Raw genomic sequence first — 18,039 nt, 5'->3', positions numbered from 1 at the left:
CAACAGTGCTAACCCATGAGCCACCGTGCCACCCATCTATATTGTTTAATTTTATTGGTGATTCCATATATGTAATGTGTAATGTGTAATATGTAATGTAACCATGAGCTTGGCAAACAGTTTTGGAGAATTTGAAGTTTTTCCATTTAGACTGCCCGAGAGGGGTTTCAAAGATGGCCACCAAGTAAAATTACTTGTTTTAAAGGGACTTTGATACAACTCAAGCACTTTAAATTATACTGTATAATTAGGGATGTAAATTACTCATATAATGAAAAAAAAATCAAATTTTCTAAATTAATAATTTAATTCTTCAGTTTTTTTTATAAAGTTGTTTTTGTGATTGTCTACAGAGCAAACCACTATTGTTCAATGGCTTGCCTAATTAATCTAACTTGCCTAATAAACCTAATTAAATTGCACCAAGATGAATACTAATATCCTTCAAAATAACTAAAATGTACTGGTCTGTGATCATGGCAAACACAAAAGAAATAATAATTAAGATGATAAGAACTACAAGAAGTGATTTATAACTGAGAATGCATGTCAACTGAGGGAGATTGCAAAATTCAGAAAGCTTTGAAATGGTATAATAGGGGCTCATTTATGTGAGGATCTAAAGATTTTTTTTATATTTATTTTTTTCGACTGTCTGCAAAACAAGCCAGTGTTGTCCATTGAGCTGCTTAAAAATCCTAACTTAATTAACATAATTTTAATAATAATAATAATAATAATTTTATTAATAATAATAATAGCAGCAGTAATAATAATAATAATAATTATTATTATTATCATTGTTATTATTATTATTATTATTATTATTATTATTAATTAACCTAGTTAAGCCTTTAAATGTCTGTTTAAGCTGGATAATAGTATCTTAAAATAACTAATAAGATATTATCTACTGTCATTACTGTTAAATTAGTTTAAAAGTGTCTAATTTATTTGGGAATTAAATGTGTTTTTTTATTAACTTTTTTCAATTGTCTACAGAACCAACCAATGTTGTGCAATAAGCTGCTTAAAAACCCTAACTTTATTAACCTAATAATAATATTAATAATAATAATAATAATAATAATAATAATAATAATAATAATAGTAGCAGTAATAAAAAAAAAAAATAATAATAATAATAATTGTCTACAGAACAAACCAATGTTGTCCATTGTCTTGCCTATATAACCTAGTTAAGCCATTAAATGTCACTTTAAGGTGAATCCTGTTGTCTTAAAACAGCTAATAAAACCTTATCTACTGTCATCATGGCAAATATAAAATAAGTTAGTTATTAAAACTATGAAAACTTTTAATGAAAAAAACACAGAAAAGGTATTTTTATGAGAATGCATGTAAAGAGATATTACCAAACAAATTCGCAAAGTTTTAAATTAGAATAAAAGTGGTTCATTTATGTAAGCAACGTTTGCTTTTGAATAGCTAATTAACCTTATATACCTAATTAACCTAGTTAAGCCTTTAGATGTCACTTTAAAGACGCAGTATGTAAGTTTGACACCGAGTGGTTGAACTAGGTATTGCAGGTTGCCAGTTTGACAACATCTACAGCTGGCCTGCACAGGACGTCAACATGTTGTCATATTATCGCTGTACACCACCATACCCCAACATCGTGGGGACATTGGATTTTGTTTGGAAATGAAAATCGGGTTGACGTCAGAATCCAGCATCAACCAAAAAATCAACTTCTCATGTTACACCTTGACGTTGTGTGGACGTTACCACTATGACGTCTATCAGATGTTGGATTTTGGTCACTTTCCAACACAGCCTAAAATCAACCAAATATCAACGAAATTTGACGTCGTTATCGGATGTCCAAATAATGTTGTTCTTAGACGTTTACAAGATATTGAATTTTGGTCACCTGATGTCATGATCTAAATCTAACCTAATATTAACATATAATGATGTTGTGTGCCTACTGGGTGACTATTGAGCCTAAAGGCTGATTTAAATCGTGTTCTAAATAAAAGCTACGGCACGCGTTAGAAAGGAATGTTTTGATATTAAAAGGAGTTTTTGTCCTCACCAACACCTGAAATTTATATATTAGAAACGGCTTCTATTTCTCACAGGTGACCAACAGATTAAACTGACAATGTTCACCTCAGGTAAAGCTCAGGTACTTTATTCAGTGCTAAATGCTAATAATGTGAGTCTGAATGTTTTTTACAGGACATTTATTAAAGCAGTAGATAGTTCACCTCAGATCATATCTCCTCATGAAAATAAAATAAACCGTCTGAAACTGAGCTTCAGAACTGTGACTCAGCGCAAACCAACAAATATTAGTGATTCAGCATCTACATTTAATCATGTTGAAGAGGTTTAATATGTATTCATTAGATTATAAACCTTATAATTTGGCTGGAGTGCAGTGAGTGCACTATTCTGTGCTTCTGAATGGCTGCATTTACATTTCTGTCGAGTTTTGTCTGGTGCAAACACCCAAATTTCTCATCACAGTAAATCTCTTCATGCAGGATGTTGTTAGGACACAGCAGGGCTCGAAATTACCCTTTTTGCTTGGTAGCACCGGTGCTCCTAACTTTAAAAATTTAGGCGCATCAGCCAAAATTTAGTCGCACCCACCAATTATGAGCACCGTTACTACAAGTGTGATACAAACATATTTATTGTATTTGAAATCAACACTAATCAAACTAACAAGCAAAAAAAAAATATATATATATATAAATGCAAGTGAGGAAAATATGTCTCAATGAAATCCCGTTATCACAAGAAAATAGATTTTTATAACAGAACTGAGTGACCAAAAGGTACACGGAGCGCTCACTGGCCCTGCACGCACTGCTTGACATGAATCTGTCAACGGTATAACTGTGCTGTTCTCACAAGTGCTGTCTGATATTGCACTGATGCTTTTGACACATATTGTAGCTTATTATATGCATATATGTTAATAGCAATACCGGTTTATTTTTATGAGTAGCAATATTAGTTTACTCAATGCAAGCCCGTTTGCGATGGTGTACGTGGTGTTCAATTTGACATATAGCTGTCACTTGCATGGCGGACAGCATCTGGTGATTATATGAAGGATTAAACTGAAGCTCTCGTGCTAGATGTGGCAAACAGTTACCTGAAAACTTTATCCCACAGACTTTTCATAGCGGACTTGAAGCTAATGGAAGTCTTCTACTCTTGGAAAAGTGTAGATGGTGGATTAACATTCAGCACATGATCACTAGTAAGATGTTTCAGTATTTATAACTTTAGATGTCATGGATTCTAAAACAAAATCTGTCAGTGTTATCTTCATTCTCCTCTTCAGCGCTTTATTTTTCGCGGTAGCAGCTCTCTCTGTCATCCCAAGCCAGAAGCGCTGACTGAGTGATTGACAGCTGATATTAACCAATCATTCACGTTCAGTGCTGGAGCAGTGGGCCAATAAGAAGAGCGTGAAGGCGGGGCAAGCATTACAGACTTGGATTTGTTTACTGCAGCAAGTTGACATGACATTCCAGAGCGCTGCGTTTCGCGTTGCAAGTGCAGAGATGCATTCTGCATGAATGTCTCCCGAATCCGCGCATGTGGTGAACATTTTACAGTAAAAACTGGTCGCACACAACAATTTTAAGCACTCGCAGAAATGCTCCCAAATATATTTTAAGGTCATATAGATAAAATTACGGGCGCATATGCTACCAAAATGGTCGCAATTTCGAGCCATGCACAGGGTTACCTGCTCACCTAATGTTTGGGCTTGAAATGTTTATATTATTTGCTAATTAAAGGTGGAACTCTGAATCTCTGTCTCATTTCAGAGTCTGCTACTGTCCACCAGAGGTCGCATTCCAGTCACGGATGCATGCTTTGACAGTCTTCCTGTTTTCCATCAAGGCGACACAGGCTGCTGAAATATAATTGGCTAAACTGGCATTTGGCGGGTGAAATGACCAAAACAAAGACAGCTGTTCTGGCAGGTGATCTGACTTTAGTTTTTCAGATAAACAAGAATGTTCACTGAGCATGTTTCTGCAAACATATTATGTTGTTTAGATGCTTTAGAAGAGTCAAAAATTCACATACAGCACATTTAAGTTGAATGTTAATATCTAGGGCTGTGCAATTAATCAAAAATCCAATTTCGATTTTGATTTTGGCTTTTAACGATTATGAAAAACCATTAATCGAGATAAACGATTGTTCCAGCATATCCCGCCCCCTTTCCAGTTGTGCAAGTGTTGCTCTGCAAAGCTCCTGCTGCTGCCGACTGTTTATATCATTAATCAATAATAAAATCAAAAATACAGTGAAGATGCTTAAAGCACAGTTTAATCATAACAGATTTAATAACTCATCTCTAATAACTGATTTATTTTATCTTTGCACATTACATTATATTTTACTAGATGTTTTTCAAGATACTAGTATTCAGCTTAAAGTGACACAAAGGCTTTATTAGTGTAAATAGGCAAGTCATTGTATAACAGTAGTTTCTTCTGCAGACAATCAAACATATTGCTTGAGGGGGCTAATAATATTGAGCTATTAAAATAGGTTTCAAAATATTCAAACCTGCTTTTATTCAAGCTGAAATAAAACAAATAAGCCTTTCTCCAAAAAGAAAAAAATATTATATGAAATACTGTGAAAAAATCCTGTTAAACATAATTTGGGAAATATTTATAAATAAAAATAAATTCACAGAAGGGCGAATCATTTTGACTTTAACTGATAATCGTTTTGAATAATCATGATTACAGTTATGACCAAAATAATCGTGATTATGATTTTTCCCAAAATCGAGCAGCCCTATTAATATCTTAAAATAACTAGTAAAGCATTGTCATCATGGCACATACAAAATAGATTAGCTATTAAAACTAAAAGAACTACAAAAAAACTGAAGGGTTTTAATAAGAAAGCATGTAAAGGGAGATTCCCAAACAAATTCAGAAAGCTTTAAGATAGTATAAAGCGGCTCTTTTATGTGAATAACGAATGGCGACAGCATTAGCGCAGAAGAATTAAAGGTCATCTGAGTTGAGGCCGAGGACAGAACAAAAAATGTTGACAGAACTTTTATTTTTAGCTGAAGATTCATTCGCCTCAAAAATACTGACCTCTCCCGACCCAAAGCTTTCCTCCATCCGCTTTCCCTTTGTTTGTTTGTTTGTTTGCTTTAAATTCTGCTTTATCTTTTATCTGGATGGGAAGCCAGCGCAGTAATGAACACACCGCCGCCACCCGGGAGCCAAACGCAGCGCTCGCTCTTCCTCTGATAAATGTTTCTTCTCCTCAGCGTCTGTGCGTGTGAGTGAGTGTGTGTGTGTGTGTGTTTGTTTACTGCACAGATTCGCTCGGGCTGAAGATGAGCAAGGTTAATTAAATTCATGAGACACCTCAGACTCACAGAGATATCGATCAAAACGGAAGAATATCAGCTTATCTCCAGCCAGCCGGTTAGCAGGAGAAAACTCGCAGATGTTTTCCAGTGTTCGCTTCGATTTACCAACACACACACACACCCTCGCTGACTGACCTCAGGCCTGTAGAGGCTCCGGACTCTTCAAAACCGGCTTGTTGATGAATATCAGAGCGAGAGCGGATCCAATCTGTCCTACACACACTTCACACTCGATGATGAACTCGTCAGGACGGCAATGATGACAGACGTCTAACAGAGCAAACATAATCTGACAAAATTAACGCCAGTTATGAAAGATGCCTTGAAAAGTCACAGAAAAAAAGGGATTTAAAGCACATCTCAACTTCATCAGGACACACTGGGGTGCTGTTTTTGCATGTCAGTGTTTATGAATTGACTACATAAGAACATGAGAAATATTGACTGACTATACACCAGTCTAAAGCTATAACCCTCAAGACGCCATTGCAGCTAGGTGTTTTTCCAATAGGCAGCTTATAAAGACTGTACTTGCGAAATTTGTGTAAATTTACTTATTAGATATGGAGTACATACTTATTCAGTTCAATTCAGCTTTACTGCTATAGCGCTTTTACAATGTAGATTGTGTCAAAGCAGCCTAACATTGAAGTTCTAGTAGATTAAAACTGTGTCAGTCCAGTTTTCAGAGTTGAAGCTCGGTTTACTTCAGTTCAGGGTGGTGTAATTTTGACTGCTGGAAGTCCAAACACTGAAGAGCAAATCACCGCATGACGGCCACAGCATCTGCTTGGGATACGGCCTGGTCCAGGATTATGGAGACCTCAGGTTAATGAAAAACAGACCAGCATAAGCGCAGATGCCGTACAATTTATAATGTCTTTAGGGAAGAGTTCCCGGCTCTAGTTGCCCTAAATAATGCAGACTAACAATCCTTTAGAGTATTCGTGTTTTATGTGTATGCTAATATCTTTTTAAACTGAACGAGTGTGTCTGCATCAAAAATGGATCACTATACATTTATGCACTATGTACTTACACACTAAACAGCATAGTATATGTATGTAGTGTTAATAACTCATTTCTAATAACTGATTTATTTTATCTTTGCCATGATGACAGTAAATAATATATTACTAGATATTCTTCAAGACACTTTTATACAGCTTAAAGTGACATTTAAGGCTTAACTAGGTTAATTAGGGTAACTAGACAGGTTAGGGTAACTAGGCAAGTTACTGTATAACGATGGTTTGTTGAAAAAAAACAACCCGGGCTTACTGTGGAAACGGAGCCCCGCAGACTTTTCTGTGGACCGCGATTTACGTCCCAGGAGGTACGTATTCGAGCGGTTTTTGTTTTCGCGAATCCATGAGAGGCCGCTGTGCGCGTTTTTTTGCATCTCGGGCGCCTCTCGGGAGCGCGAGCCGTTTGCGCCCGCGCCGTTCTCGCGCAAAAAGTTGCCGGATCGGCCGACTCGGCCGCCCTCCTCTTCCTCCTCCTCCTCCTCCTCCTTCCCTAAACCCGAGCGACGGTTCGCAAAAGCCGTCCAGAAAAAAAAAAAAGCAAAAGCTCTCGTCTTCGATTTCGACCGCGTTTTTGGATCCCACCGCGTTCTCGCCCTTATTTTTCGGATTCCATTTTTCGTCTTACCTGATTTCCGGAACCGCTGTTCCCCTGACTCGATCCCGGTCGTCATCCCCGCACTTCCTCCTCCTCCGGGGCCTCCACTCTGCCGATGCAACGCTGTGAGCTAAGCAGACAAACTGGTTGCATCGGGAAAGCCCATTACTCAGAGGCGAGCCGTCGGCCGGCGAGCGCGAAGAGGAGGGGCGGAGTGGCGCCACACCACCCCGCAGCATTCGCTCAAAAAAAACTAAACGCGGCCTTACGTACCTCCGGCCACGTAGATCGCGGTCTCCAGAAACGTCCGCAGGGCTACGTTTCCAGAATGAGCTTGGGTTGGAAAAAAAAATTTGGTAAAGGGGCTAATAATTTTGTCCTCAAAATGGTTTTTAAAAAATTATTAACAGCTTTTATTCTAGCCGAGATAAAATTAATAAGACTTTCTCCAGAAGAACAAATATTATCAGACATACTGTGAAAATTTCCTTCATCTGTTCAACATCATTTGGGAAATATTTAAAAGAAGAAAAAAAAAATCAAATGGGGGCAAATATTTCTGACTTCAACTGTATATAAAAATAAAAATGGTGAATAATTCTCTCTTCAACCATATGTGTCGATAAGCATTCAGAGTCACGGCTCTTTAAAAACAACATGCGCTGCTCTTTTAGCTTCTCCATCTCCACGCCGCCGCCGCTTTGGAGAGGTTTCTCTGTGTCAGATGTTAATCGAGGAGCCGAGAGCCGCTGCGGGAGGAAACTGAATGAGTTTGTGGACGGATCAGAGCTTCTGTATTGAGCATTGGGGACTCTGGGAGCCCAGCGGGACTCGCACCGGCAGCCTGGGGACTCAGCATTATAGATGGAGCCATGAAAAGGTGGATTACTGCATTTCTGATGCACTGAGGGGGAATTCCCTTCTGCAATTCTCCAGCCTGTGTCACACACACACATACTACGCTATAGGTATTCAAACATATTCCTGACTGAATTATGTTTTCGATATGGCACACCTATTATTCCTCTAATTCCATAACAAGTCCTGAACTAAAATAAAAAAAAATATATATAATTTACTGCTATAACATACACACACACACACGCTCCAGCAAGAGTGACAGAGACACACACAGCTGTCCACTTCAGCCTCACACTGAGCATTAGTACACAGTAGACAGCTGAACGTGGACTGACCTGCATTCTGCATCCTCCAGCAGTGAAGACCCCAAGTTAATATTATATCAGTCTAGCAGGAAAACACAAGGGAATTGGGTAAGCTAAATTGACCATAGTGTATGAGTGTGTAAGGATGTTTCCCAGTAAAGGGGTGCAGCTGGAAAGTCATCCATTGCATAAAACATATGCTGGATAAGTTGGCGGTTCATTTCGCTGTGGCGACCGAAGATTAATAAAGACACTAAGGCGAAAAGAAAATTAATAAATATATATACTGTATCAGTAATGTTACTTCCACCACTGCAAATAAGTCCCTAATATTTCTAATATATATATATATATATATATATATATATATATATATATATATATATATATATACAGCCAAACAGCAAAGTTTTATTGGTACATTTAATTTTTGCAATCAAACCACCAGATTAATTTGAATAATTACTAAATAAATTTACAATTTAAACTATTTGTTTCCGTTTAACTAAATTTAAAGCCATTAAAAAAATCTGTTGATTTTTTGTCTGAAAAATTCTGCTTTATTTATTTTTTGCCAAACCAAAACAACAACAATAATAAAAACAATAATAAATAATAATAACAAAAACAACAATAATAACAACAATAATAAATAATAATAATAACAAAAACAATAATAACAACAATAATAAATAATAATAATAACAAAAACAATGATAACAATAATATAAAAAATAATTATTATTATTATTGTTATTCTTCTTCTTCTTATTATTATTATTATTATAACAATAACAACTACAACAACAATAATAATATCAATATTATTATTATTATTATTATTATTATTATTAATAATAATAATAATAATAATAATGATAATAAAAACTATAATAATAATAATAATAACATTAATAATAATAACAACAACAACAACAACAACAACAACAATAATAATAATAATAATAAACAATACTAATAAGAAAGAGATTAATAACAATAATAATAATAATGCTAATAATAATAATAATAATAATAAGAAGAAGAAGAAGAAGAAGAAGAAGAAGAAAAACATTATTATTATTAAATAAATGTCTAAATTAATAAATAATTAAATTCTTAATTAAATTATGAAACACTGAATATGTTTACATGGACATCAGTAATCAAATTATTTGCCTTAATTTGAATAAGACAATGGTGAAGCGGTGGCGCAGTAGATAGTGATGTCGCCTCACAGCAAGAAGGTCACTGGTACGAGCCTCGGCTGGGTCAGTTGGAATTTCTGTGTGGAGTTTGCATGTTCTCCCCGTGTTGGCATGAGTTCCCTCCGGGTGCTCCGGTTTACCCCCCACAAGTGCTGGATAAGTGCTGAATAAGTTGGCGGTTCATTCCGCTGTGGCGACCCCAGATTATTAAAGACACTAAGCCGAAAAGAAAATGAATGAATAAGACAATAATACGATGATGGTGTTTACATGATAATTCTTTCATGATCCAGTTTTACATGTTTTAGCACATAGATCGATTAAACGTTGTTTTACCGCCCTAGAAGTCTGGAGTTTCATGTAATTCCGAGTGCTTTATTTTTGATTTGCCAACTTCACAGTTTGGCACTTTCATTCAGGAACATTTCATTCATGCCCCACATGACAAATGAGATCTTGGATGCGAGTATGAACAGCTGGAAGAGTGTTGTTTTAATGGAACTTGATAGCGCACGCTAAAGAGGAAAATATCCTCTGTATTTCAAGATGTGTGTGTCTGTGGTCCTTTACTGACTCGGTAGGTGCAGAGAACAGCGTCAAACAGCCGTGTATAGACTATCCAGTCACAAATGCGGCAAAAGTCCTACAAGACGGTAATAGTTTGATTGCGGTGTTTACATGTCTGTACTGCACTTCAATAATGCCACTAAAACCGGCACACTCCACATGTCTTACTTCAGTTTCTGTTTAGATTGGTTATGACTTCAGTCAGAGTAAGGTCATCAAAATTCTCTGTTTACATGGCCGACTCTTATTATCTTAAACATATTAACATTGGATTACTGGTGTCCATGCAAACGTGCTCAATGTTTGTATTAATGAAAATTCTTCAATCTACCAATACAAAGTTAACCAATTAAGCTGTTTTAATAGATTTGTCATTCAGATTTTTTCCTCAAATGGACAGCACATGCTAATAATAAAACAGACATGCAGAATTCTGCTCTCTATGAATAACTAATACACACCAACCATCAATATATCATTAAAATATAAACACACTTACAAAAAACAGGCCTTTCTTTCTCAGTCACAAAGTAAATGTGCATCTCATGTGTTTTCCCATCATGCCCCAGGCTGCCTAAACACAAAATGGCTCTGCAGTGGAAGTCAATCTGCTAAGTAACACTTGAGCCAAAACAAACCTGCAGCAGAGCATGATGGGAACAGCTTTCCAGACACAAAAGAGCAGATATTACAAGTATTAATATCTCAATCCCTTCTTAATAAATCACAGAATCTTCACTCTGAATCACAGAAGAACTCAATCCTGTCTCAAATTCTGCACTTTAAAATACAATTGCTGGGTTGTTTTGCCCCTACGTTAAGTCAAAACTGGAGTCGTTGAAATTTTATTATATTTAAATGATACTTTTTAACCCAACAGCCGAGTTTCTCCACATTTGACCCATTGTGTGTGTATAACAAACAACCCAGCATTTTTTGGAGTGTGTGAATGCTCTCAGGTGTTCTGTATGCATTCATAACCCAACAATTTATGCTGTATTTGTATTCATTTGAATTGTTTTGTGTCTTAGTGAAAAGCTAAATAAAATAAAATGAAAATAGGTAAAAGTAATTGTGCACTGAAAATAAATAAATAAATAAATAAATAAATGTATTTGTTTAACATATGTATTTTATTATTATTATTATGGATATTATTATATCAGGGGCAGCACAGTGGCGCTGTGGGAAACACAATCAACTCACAGCAAGAAGGTCGCTGGTTTGGGCCCTGGCTGGGTCAGTTGGCGTTTCTGTGTGGAGTTTGCATGTTCTCCCCGTGTTAGTGTGGGTTTCCTCCGGGTGCTCCGTTTTCCCCCACAGTCCAAACACATGCGGTACAAGTGAATTGGGTAATCTAAATTGTCAGTAGTGTATGAGTGTGTGTGGATGTTTCCCAGTGATGGTTTGCAGCTGGTAGGGCATCCGCTGTGTAAAACACCTGTGGCGACCCTAGATCAATGATTATATCAATTATATATATATATATATATATATATATATATATATATATATATATATATATATATATTTTTTTTTTTTTATTATTATTATTATCATCATCAATATTATAATTATTTTTTATTAGTAGTAGTAGTAGTATATCAATTCTATTGAAAATATAATTTAGTTAACATGCACTTATTGTTATTATTATTATTTCAATTCTATTAAAAAAATAATAATTCATATATTTAACATATGCAATTATTTTAATATTACTATTATTATTACTACTACTACTATTATTCATATTATTATTATTATTATTATTATTATATAATTTCTATTTAAATTATAATTCATACAGTTAATATATGTAATATTTATTATTATCATTATTATTATTAATAATAATAATAATAATAATAATAGTATATCAATTATATTTAAAGTATAATAAATCATATATTTAACATACAATTATTATTACTATTATTATTACTATTATTTTATATGAATTCTATTAAAAATAATGATTCATACAGTTAACATATGCAATTAAGATTATTATTTTTTATTACTATTATCATTATTGATATTATCATGTCAATTATATAAAAAAATTATAATTAATATTGTTAACATTTGCAATTATTATTATTATTACTTTTATTATTTCTATTGGCATTGATAAATCAATTCTTTTTAAAAATATAGTAATTCATATATTTTTAAGCATATGCAATTTTATTGTTAATAATAATAATTATTTTATTGTTAATATATATATATATATATATATATATATATATATATATATATATATATATATATATATATATATATATATATATATATATATATATAAAATGTTAAATTGGGAAATTAAAATTAGCAAAAAAACAACTATTATGATAGACCACTAAAAACAGTTATATTACCAACTAAATATTTGTCAGCGTCAATAGTAAGTGCGCCGACATGTAGCATCATGGTGATCATGGCGTCCCGAGTTGAATTCCCAGCTTCTGGTCCTTTTCTGACCCTTCCCCTCCCTCTGCTCCCTATACTCTCTTGTCTGTGACCTCCACTGTCCTTTAAAAAAATAAATAAATAAAAAAAAATAAATAATAATAATAATAATAATAATAATAATATATATATATATATATATATATATATATATATATAGATATATATATATATATATATATATATATATATATATATATATATTTATTTATTTATTGTGTGTGTGTGTGCGTGTGCGTGTGTGTGTGTGTGTGTGTGCGTGAGTGTGTCTGTGTATAAAAAACAATTTTTATCTCAAAATCAACAGTTAACCAGTTACCAAATTACGTCATGATTTTTGCCAAGTACGATGCGATCCTGGATTAGCATCTATGTTGATCCTGGAACATCAGTTTTGTTAAAAAATGTAATCCATACCTATTCCCTACCTCTAAACCCAACCATAACTGTAAACTATTCCCAAAATCAGAGGGGAATAACAGTTGATGCCAATCATGTATAAGTGCGTATTCTTAACCGTGAGTCTGAACTTAACATAAACGGTAAACATACCCCTTAATGCTAATTTTCTGATTGGAATGTTGTTCCAGGATTAACACAGAAGTTAATTCAGCAACATGTCCTTGGTGAAATCAGGGTGGTGTTGTTTCTGTATGCTCAGTATAGAGTGTAAAGTCTGTATCAGGATCAGTAGCAGTGTTTGGTGTTCAGTAATGCAGTAAGGGAATAATTGAAGACATCTGCATGTAAAAGTAGCAGTGAGTGTGATGGTTTATTGATGATGGAGATGCAGGTATTTCAGCAGTGTGTGTTTAATGTGGACACCCATCTGTCTGTCTGTCTGTCTGTCTGTCTGTCATTGACCAGCACACAGTGAAGAGCAGCTGATGCAACACTCAGACATAATGTCATGTACTGTACAAACTCACAGAGAAACTCCGTGTCCACAGCCTGAAGAGAAACGCAGATAAAAGACAGAAGCAGACCAACCACAAACAGCAGGTATTGTTAATAACTGCAAACACTTAATGCGAAGAAATAAATGCTGACAGCTAAAACATCCGCATTACCAGAGAGAAAAAAACTGCTGACTTTGTGAATTAAGTGTGCAATGATAGATAGATCAAACAAAAGAAGGATGAACAACAGAATGAACGAACAAATGATAGAATGGACTAATTAACGATTGAATGAATGAACAAACGAACAAACGAATGAAAGAATGAATGAACAAAAGAGAATGAATGGATGAACAACCAAGCAATAAGAGAAACGAATGATGAAACAAACGAACAAACAACAGAATGCATGAACAAATGATAGAACAAAAGAACAAATGAATTATCGAACAAACTAACAAAAACAATAGAACAGGTGAATGATAAAACGAATGACCAAACAATAGAACAGATGAATGAACTAATAATATAATGAATAAACAAACGAACAGATGAGTGATAGAACAAATGAATGATAGAACAGATGGACAAACAATGGAACTAAAAACCAAACGACTGAACAAGCAAATGATGGACGGAACAAACTAACAAAAGTGTGATGAACAAACAAACAATAGACCAAACAAAGATCGATATACCAAACAACGAATGAATGAACGACCAATAGAACGAACAAATGAATGATAGACCAAATGAACAAACAATAGAAGGGACAAATTAAGGAATGAATAAATGAACAAACAAACAATCAAACGAAAGAACAGATGAGCAAAAGAGAATGAATGGATGAACAAACAATAGAATGAACAAACAAAACAAAGAACGATAGACTGAATGAACTAACAAAGAACAATAGGCAAACAAACAACCAAACAAACGACAGACAGAATGAACAAACGAATAAACAAGCGGATGGACAAATAAATGATAGACCAGACCAATGATAGACCGAACAAACAATGGCCCGAACAAAGGATGGACTGTACAAATGATAGACAGAACAAATGATATACGATAAAAAATATAGATCAACTGAACGATAGACCGGAAGAAGGTAAAGACAGGAAAAACGAATGAACTATAGACTGGACGAACGAACAAATGATAGACCAGACAAAGGAACGATAGACCGGACAAAGGAATGATAGACAGCAAGAACGAACAAACTATACACTGGACGAACGAACAAAGGATAGACCAGACGAAGGAATGATAGACTGGACAAAGGAGCGATAGACCGGAAAAATGAAAGAACTTTAGACTGGACGAACAAACAAGCGATAGAACAGACGAAGGAATGATAGACAGGTAGTACGAACAAACAAACAAACAAACAAACGATAGACCAGACGGATGACTGATAGACCAGACGAACGAACGACCAAACAAATGAACTATAGATAAAACAAACTAACGACACATCAGACGAACGAGCGATACATTGGACGAACGAATGATACATCAGACAAATGAACAATAGACCAGAAGAACGACAATAGTCCAAATGAACGAATGAAAGATTGAATGAACAAACGAACAAACAATACACCGGACAAACGAATTAATGATAAACCAAACGAAAGATAGACCGGACGGATAAACGATAGACTAGACGGACAAACGAATGAACAATAGACCGTAGGAATGAACAAAGAAGCGATCGTAGAACAAACGAATGAATGAACAAACAATAGACCGAACAAACGATAGACCAAACAAAGACCAAAGACCAAACTAATAAATTGATAGATAGACCGATAGACAGGAGAAAAAACAAGCAAAATAGAAAAAATCATGTAAGAGAGATGTGTAGATAAAAACTAGAAAGGCCACAAGTGAGAAAAGAAAAGAGAAAAACGCAAGAACAAAAGCTGTTCCCAAACTTTGTCAGTATTCACATACCGCAGACAACACACACAAACACAGCTAACACAAACACACCGCAGACAAGAGACCAAGAAACACTTCTTGTATCAACACAAGTTTGTTTGGTTTAGCAGTAAAAGTTTGCTGAAGATGAAAATGAGTCACTTCACTGTTTCTGAAAAACACTGACTCTAGAACACCCTGACACACACACACACACACACACACACACACACACACACACACACACACACACACACACACACACACAACCAGCAGAGCAGATGCTGAGAACACATGTAGAGATCAGTTACACCATTACTAGGCCTTCAATATTCATATTTGAATACATATTAATATAAAAAATATGAATAATAATAATAATATATTATTTTTGATTAATTGTCTTACATTAATAGACATATACAGAAGTACAGTTGAATTCAGAATTATTCGCCCCCCCCCTTTGAATTTTTTTTCCTTTTTTTAGTATTTACCAAATGATGTTTAACAGAGCAAGGAAATGTTCACGGTATGTCTGATAATATTTGTTCTTCAGGAAAAAGTCTTATTTGTTTTATTTCTGCTAGAGTAAAAGCAGCCTTAAATTTTTTTAAACACATTTTAAGGTCAAATGTTTAGCTCCTTTAAGCATTTTTTTTTCGACAGTCTACAGAACAAACCACTGTTATACAATTACTTGCCTAATTACGCTGATTACCCTAGTTGAGCCTTTAAATGTCACTTTAAGCTGTATAGAAGTGTCTTGAAGAATATCCAGTCAAATATTATTTACTGTCATCATGGCAAAGATAAATCAGTTATTAGAGATGAGTTATTAAAACTATTAAGATTAGAAATGTGATTAAAAAAAATTAAAATCTGCTCTCCGTTAAAAAGAAATTGGGGGAAAACAAACGGGGGGGGGGGGCTAATAGTTCAGGGGGGCTAATAAATATGACTTCAACTGTATATATGTAGTTGTTTTATGTACTTGTTTCCTTATTTTACAGATCTATCCTTGTTTTTCTATGTATTCCTGTTTTTATTGTTTGTTCATTATTCTTGTCATAGACGATGCTTTGGCAATACTGTGCAAGTCATGCTAATAAAGCTCATTTCACTTAGAATTTATTTGCCTCCTGTGAATTTTTTATTATTTTTTTAAATATTTCTCTGGTTTAAACAGAGAATATTAACACATTATTTATGAATGATAGTTTTATTAACTCATTTCTAATAACTAATTTATTTGGTCTCTGACATGACAGCACATAATATTTGACTAGATGTTTTTCAAGATACTAGGATTCAGCTTAAAGCCACATTTAAAGCTGAATCACTTTAATCACTTTAGGTCACTTTAAGCTGTATAGAAGTGTCTTAAAGAATATCTAGTCTAATATTATTTACTGTCATCATGGCAAAAATAAATCAGTTATTAGAAATGAGTTATTAAAACTATTATGATTAAAAAATGTGTTAAACAAATCTTCTCACCATTAAACAGAATTTGGGGAAAAAAAACACAGAGGAGCTTAAAATTCAGGGGACTCATAATTCTGATTTCAACTGTACATGTTTACATTTACATTTAGTGATTTAGCAGATGCTTTTATCCAAAGTGACTAACAAATAAGGACAAGGAAGCAATTTACATAACTATAAGAGCAACAATGAATAAGTGCTATAGGCAAGTGACAGGTACAGCTGAAGTCAGAATTATTAGCCCCCCTGAATTATTAGCGCCCCTGTTTATTTTTCCCCCCAATTTCTGTTCTGTTCTGGGAAGACTGTTTCAGCACATTTCTAAGCTTAAAGGGGCTTAACATTTTGTCCCAAAAATATAAGAAAAAATAAAATAAAATGAAAAACTGCTTTTATTCTAGCCGAAATAAAAAAAATTAGACTTTCTCCAGAAGAACAAATATTATCAGACTACTGTGAAAATTTCCTTGCTCTGTTAAACATCATTTGGGAAATATTCAAAAAAAAAAATCAAAAAAAAAAATCAAAAGGGGGCTAATAATTCTGACTTTAACAGTGTCTATCTATCTTTCTATCTATCTATCTATCTATCTATCTATCTATCTATCTATCTATCTATCTATCTATCTATCTATCTATCACAAGCAAAAAATAATAGTAAAAAGATAAATAAATAAATAATATAAGCTAAATAAATAGGCTCTGCCCAATCTTGACACCAGAACTGAATCCCTAACAACTGTAATTTGCAGGTTAATGAGGAACATATAAAATATAATATCATAACACTTAATAATTTCTTACTGAAAAAGAATACCTCCAAACAAGAGGTTTGGAACCTAATTCTAGTGTGTTACTAAAAAAAGTAAACTTCCAAACAAGTATTGTTAGTAGTGTTGAATAAAATAAATATTATAAATATATTTCTACATATGCCCATAAAATAGTATGTGTTGTTATTAAACAATATAATTCAAATAATGTAATTTGATCTGACTTGAAATATTTATAAAAATGTTTGGTTTGAAACTCACTCACAAATAATGGGGTGCTGAAGCATGCTAATAGGACTTTTGATTTGCCAGTAACTGGGTTAAGCGCTTCCTGCGAATTAAATGCCAATGCAAAATCCGTTTAAGGTCTGTTTTCTTTAAAAATCAGCGATCTCCACTAGCTGAGTGATATCCGATTTAAAGTGGGTCTCAGATTGTACAAGAAGCACTGCATTAAATTACATTTCCCCCCGCCATGTCTTTATAATATGAGCATTTATTTTACCC

The 18,039-nt window shown here is 34.1% G+C and overlaps 1 long non-coding RNA gene across 1 annotated transcript in view; it reads right to left on the bottom strand.

Annotated features, from left to right (window-relative positions):
* Nucleotides 1-4,308: 4,308 nt before the first annotated feature.
* Nucleotides 4,309-18,039, bottom strand: part of LOC141377940 (uncharacterized) — a 103,332-nt gene continuing 89,601 nt past the window's right edge. Inside the window, exon 3 of the long non-coding RNA XR_012391133.1 lies at nt 4,309-5,677. This is a non-coding gene — a long non-coding RNA (uncharacterized lncRNA). The remainder of the gene's footprint in view (nt 5,678-18,039) is intronic.

This window comes from Danio rerio, chromosome 15 (genome assembly GCF_049306965.1).
Source record: "Danio rerio strain Tuebingen ecotype United States chromosome 15, GRCz12tu, whole genome shotgun sequence".
In the NCBI taxonomy this organism is placed as follows: domain Eukaryota; kingdom Metazoa; phylum Chordata; class Actinopteri; order Cypriniformes; family Danionidae; genus Danio; species Danio rerio.
The sequence above is the reverse complement of the archived record's forward strand: the minus strand, read 5'-3'. Positions and strand labels throughout refer to the sequence as shown.